The following is a 5,357-nucleotide window of genomic DNA, read 5'->3' on the forward strand; positions in this document are numbered from 1 at the left end:
CCAGGTTTAGAAGATGATAGAGGCTTCAAATCCCTTTTCTTACATAACCTCCACCCATGCGTGCGGAATCAAGTCACACTGATGTGTTGGCAAGGTTGCTACTCGATGAGGGAAATTAGGCAACTAGCCCAAATGACCTGGGAGACCATCGTCAAACCCACAGACAGAAACAATGATGATCCCAGAGTCCTTAGTCTCCAGGGTGCAAATGGGCCCCCGCTAACCTTAGAAGGAAGGGAAGCTCCAAAAAGGGGACCCAACCGGAGAAATCCTGGTCCGAACCGCCCTTCACCGAACCATCACCAGGATGAAGGGAAGAAGCGGCACGGTAAGGCCAAAAAGGACTGAGGGCAAGGCCATAGTGACTATGGCAACCGCTCCTCATACGAAAAGGGTCATAAGGAACAAGGCGGTCAGCAGCAAGATTGTTATCCCCGCTCTGGCCAGAAGCGTCAGGAGCGCGCCGACCGTAGCTCTAAACGTAGGGGCAAAGGTAACCGACATAGTGACTCAGACCAACCTGATGAGTCCCACTCAGAACTGGACTCTTTGAAGGCCTGCTTGGCTGAATTTAGAAGACTGTTACAAAAACAGTCAAATTCCTCAACAGATAAAACAAAAGAGCCCAAGAAGGATGATGAAGGCCGCCCGTTGGCATGACTAGGCTGGGAACCACGAGTATATCTCGTGAAATGGGGAGAAGATTTCTGTGAAACCGCAGGCGATGGTCCGGATGTAGAGCCCCCCCTGGTGGTGAAGGCACACCCACAAAATGCACCTCTGATGCAGTTCTTAGGTGATCTAGTTAGAAGGGGCAATGCTAAGCGCATTTACACCACCGTGGTGGTCGAGGGTACAATCACCCTCCACGCCCTCCTGGATACTGGATCAGAGATCATGCTGATGTGTGCTAAAGTCTTTGCCACCATCTCTCAGACATGGCTCTCCCAAGGTGACCCAATTCCAACAAAGCCCTGCAATATAAACTTAATCAGCTTCACACAGAACAAAGCCCCAGTAACATGAATGGCATGGTTGAGACTCACATTCCAAGGTGTGTCAATTATACATCCCACCTACATCAGCTCTGTGGGTATTGAAGAACTACTGATTGGCCAAGACCTACTCGACAGGTTGGTGCCACTCATTGATTGTTGTCGCAGTCAATTGTGGGCCCAAATCACGACCCACCCGTCGTTGGGTCCCTCAAAACAGGCACGAGCCTGCTGCGATGAGATTAGTGCAGACACCGATCAACCAAGCACCATGGGAGACCAAATCCCCAACGAACTTCAGTTCAAGCCTCCGTACGCCGAGGCTGATGTCAGAACAACTGACATCGTGAACCCCCCTAGGGACCACAACTCTCTGGAAAACCACACCTCCTTCCTTTGCTCCTTGAGCAACTCAACCTCAGCTATGTACTGCCCTATTCTATCAGGTGAAGTGCGAGTCAATGGGATCACGGTCCTCAATGCAGCTATGATACTTTGGTCTGAGAAATCGGCCATCAGCCAGACTTTGTTTGACACGCTGTGTCAAAGCCATTCTTGCCCCATTTTCGGGCGGAAAAGCCACCGACTTCTCTCCGCCGAACAACCCCAAACCTCTGTTAAGGCTGTTGGCGTCTGTGCCGTAACCATGACAATCGGAACAAGAGAGTTCCTCCATTTCTTGAGCGTGGTCCCTCAACTCTCCAATTCACTCTTCATTGGAGCAGACATTCTGGTTAGGCTAGGAGCCCAGATAGACATGGTGAACCAGGTAATCTGGACTCAAGCCAACATCAACAAACATCCACTCCTCGCTGACCTCGAGCGCATGCACTCTGGACAAACCATTCCTCAAGCATGCCAGGTAGCTAGTGAGTTTGACGTTGTCATTCCTGCTAGGACGGCTGGTTTTCCCCTTAAGTTAGTCATTCTGAGAGGTCAAGAGCTCCCATCTTCAGAGGCTTTCTTCCAGCCTCTGCCCCCATTCTTGGAACGCAACTTAACAGTTTGTGGTACTCCTCTGCTTGAACTGAACCATCATTCCTCTTACATCCTGGTGCAAAACTTGACCAACTCTCCTCTCACCGTGCCTGCGCGCTGTCCCCTAGGTCTGCTGATAGACAGATCATTCCATGACTTTGAACTAACGATTCCAGTCATAGGCGAACTGCCTCTTTCTTTGGTCAGACTAGAAGACAGTAGAACCACCTTCTTTACCGTCCCTCATAACATGATTTGTATCGAGCTACACGACATGGTGTGCGATGACAGAGTTTTCATGGCCAAAGTTGACACCGAAGAGGGCATGATGGTATATGCACTCTCCTCTCAGCCAGATGAAAACACCCCTGCGTCAGACGCTGTAGATTCCTCAATAGGCGAACCATATCCAGGGTTCGACCTGGAGGTCAAACAACAGCTTACTAAGGCTGATAGCCTAACCTTGGACTCTCAGAAACAAAAACTCCACCAGTTGTTTTATGACTTCAAAGACATTTGGTCACGGGACTCTAATGACTGCGGAGTCACCGACCTCCACACTGTACGGATCCCCACAGATCCGGATGCACAACCAACGTTTGTGCGCCAGTAAAAAATCCCTCTAGCAGCTTATGACTCTATCCAAGAGATCATAAACACTTTGCTAGAGAAGCAGATCATTCGAGAATGTAATTCCACATACAATTCTCCCTTGTGGCCCGTGCTGAAGCCTAACGGCAAATGGCGCCTCACCATTGACTACAGGCAGTTGAATAAGCAAGTCCCCTTGTCAAGATGGCCAATGATCCATCTCGACCAGGAACTCGCCAAGGTGAGAGGCGCTAAGTTTTTCTCCACCGCCGACGTGGCCAGTGGATTCTGGACGATGAAAGTCGATCCTAAAGACCAGTATAAACTGGTGTTCTCCTTCGCAAATCGACAGTTCACCTGGAACCGGTGCCCTTCTGAGTACTCCAACTCACCAGCAGAATTCAACATATTCCTACACAAGGCCATGAGTGATGCTGCTGCTCGCGGAAACTTGATTTATGTTGACGACATCCTGATCAGATCGCAAACGTTCGAAGCTCATTTAATTGAGATTCGACATGTCCTTACTCAGCTTGCTAATGCTGGAGCCAAGCTCTCCATTACTAAGGGCCAGTGGTGTCGCACAAAAGTTGAATACGTTGGCCTGCTCGTGGGGCCTGATGGCATCGAACCCCAGTCAGGGAGTATCCAAGCCATCCAAAACATTAAAGCCCCCACTAATGTGTCAGAACTTAGGAGCTTCCTAGGCATCTGCAATTACTCCAGGCAGTTTATTGAGGACTACGCAGAAATTGCGAGACCACTCACAGAGCTTCTCCGAAAGGATAAGGAGTTCCAGTGGGACAGTCCTCAAGAACAGGCTTTCAGAGAGATGAAGCAGAAATTGTGCTCCGCCCCCTGCCTTGCTTATCCAGACAAGGACAAAGCATTTTACCTTGAAGCCAGCTTCTCCACTCACTGCCTAAGTGCTGCCTTATCACAGCAGTATGATAAGGACAGGCGAGTCATTGCATACGCTAGCCATTCACTTAGTAGTGTGGAGCTTAAATTCTCAAACTGCGAGAAAGCCCTCTTAACCACTGTTTGGGCTGTCGAACATTTCCGCAGCTACATTGGTGGTCAGAAAGTGGTGATAGAGACATCTCACCAACCTGTCTCTTTCTTAAACAGTCAAAGACTAAGAGACTGAAGGGTGTCCAATAGCCGCATTGCGGCATGGATGATGGCCTTACAGGGCTACGACATTGAGGTGAAGTATGCCCAAAACCATAAGATGGCACTGGGCCAAGGCTTAGCCGAATGCCAGCACTGCGATTGCAAAAAGGAGGCAGGACAGAATCCTGTCCTCTTAACAACACCCTCCCTTCCGTCAGACCACCACTATTATGACGATAACTCGTGCAAAGACCTCCCCATGGTCTACGTAGATGGTTGTTCCTCCCATCATGAGAATAAACTGCGAGCCGGCGTTGGTATTGTTTGGACAACAGGCCCTCTGGAAGGACAATACCAATACCAATTCGGAGCCAGGACAAGCCAATATGCAGAGATAGCGGTAGTGCTCATCGCTTTGCAACAAGCCACCGAAGTGGGCATTGAGCAACTAGTCATCTGCTCTGACTCCAACTATGCCCGTCACAGCTTCATTTCTCACTTCCCCACATGGAAAATGAATGACATGAAAAATGCTAGAGGAAAAGTAGTGAAACACTCTGAACTTTTCCTGGCATGTGACAAACTGGTGGCAGGCAAGGGAATGACTGTGTATTGGAAAAAGGTGAAAGGACACTCTCAAGTCTCTGGACCTGATAAAATTGGCAACGATGAGGCTGATCGCCTCGCCAAAGCAGGTGCTGTGGACGGTCCCCCCTGGGAGTTCCAGGAGGGATGGCTCCCTGAGAAACCGTGTCACGTCGTGAACGCCATTACTCGCCGACAGGCTAGAGAAAGGCGTGAAGACCTAACACCCCAGTCGTTGACCGTCCATTTAGGTAGACAACCAGGCGATGCAGATCTGGTAACTATGCAGGATAAGGACCCAACTATCAGCCAGATTCGCAACTTTGTTACAGACCCAAGGGCATTCCCCATATCAGAAGTGGTGCTACAACAGTCAAAAGACCTAAAACACCTCCATAACCTCCAGCACTACCTGAAACTTGAGAAAGGGCTCCTGGTGTATGTGCCTCGTGGCCAAGGACCACCCCGCTGGGTCGTCCCCATGAACCACAGGGGGATTGTCTTGCAATATGCTCATGACCGTCCATGTGGAGGCCATAGGAGCGCTAGGGCCACCTACAAAACCCTTCAGCCAATAGTCTATTGGCCTTTCATGATCAAAGACATAACCAAGTATGTCAAAGGATACCTGGTCTGTTGTCAATTTTGCCCATCCAAACCGCTAAATAGAGCTCCCCTGCAAAGTCGTGGAATTACCTTTCCCTGGTCCAACCTCCAAATGGACTGGATCGGTCCGGTCCCAAAATCTTCCCGGGGTAACAAATACCTCCTTACCATCACATGCGCTTTCACAAAATGGATAGAATGTCTACCAGCCCCTAATGATACCGCAGAGACTACTGCTCTCCTTCTCATGAACCATGTGTTCAGCCATTGGGGCCTTCCTCTATCCATCGACTCAGACAAGGGCACCCATTTCACTGCTGGTGTAATGCCTGCGCTGTGGAACATGTTAGGCGTTGAGGCGAAATTCCATATCGCGTACCACCCTCAATCCTCTGGTCAGGTTGAACGAGCCAATCAAACCATTGTGAGCATGCTGTGAAAGTATGTCACCCACCGTAGTAAAGATTGGGATGTGAAACTTCCCTT

This window comes from Neoarius graeffei, chromosome 9 (assembly GCF_027579695.1).
Source record: "Neoarius graeffei isolate fNeoGra1 chromosome 9, fNeoGra1.pri, whole genome shotgun sequence".
Lineage (NCBI taxonomy): Eukaryota > Metazoa > Chordata > Actinopteri > Siluriformes > Ariidae > Neoarius > Neoarius graeffei.